Source organism: Penaeus monodon, chromosome 29 (genome assembly GCF_015228065.2).
Source record: "Penaeus monodon isolate SGIC_2016 chromosome 29, NSTDA_Pmon_1, whole genome shotgun sequence".
In the NCBI taxonomy this organism is placed as follows: domain Eukaryota; kingdom Metazoa; phylum Arthropoda; class Malacostraca; order Decapoda; family Penaeidae; genus Penaeus; species Penaeus monodon.
Window position 1 is genome coordinate 26,352,204 of NC_051414.1, and position 695 is coordinate 26,352,898.

Below are 695 nucleotides of genomic sequence, written 5' to 3' on the forward strand. Positions count from 1 at the left end.
TTTGCAGAACTTGAAGTATACCCTCGCAGGGTATTTGGGGAAACCAGTCTTTGCCTATCAGAACTTTCCTGCTGTCTCCTCCGCAACCACATCCCCTTTCTCTTGCTCCCATGTCACCCACTCCATCAGGTCTTCCTCCAAAGCGACATGCTCTTCCTACTTGCTTAAATCCAGTTTCTTCCCTCAACATCTGTTTACACCATCTTCCTTGGTATCTACACCAATTATTTCCCCCAGAGCGGGTTGTTGGTGTAGAACCAAGTGAAATCGAGGAAGCCGAGGGTTTCACTAAAAATGAAACAAATTTTTTTAAAAATCTTATGCAGGAATTCTGCAAAAGAATTATAATCCATTGCCGTCTCGATAGCAGATTTGGGCAGAGTTGAGTTGGAAAGGGTTTAAATTTAACAAAAGGGAAGAAAAGGTTGCTTTAGCAGGAATTGGCCAGAGGATGACGGTGATTTTTGGGAAGAATTCCATCCTGAGAAACTTCAGCGTAATTGGAAGGGTCTACAGGATGACTAAAGGAAAAACCCAATAATGAAATGTCTGGGAGAGCTCCCAGTAAATTTCAGATTTTTGAGGAGAGGGAAGTAACTGATAGGGGGTCAGCATGATATTGACTTTCCAGTTACAGCCACAGCCAAGGGGATTCACATTCATCGACCGATGAATTGGTTTAAAGAAGACCTTGA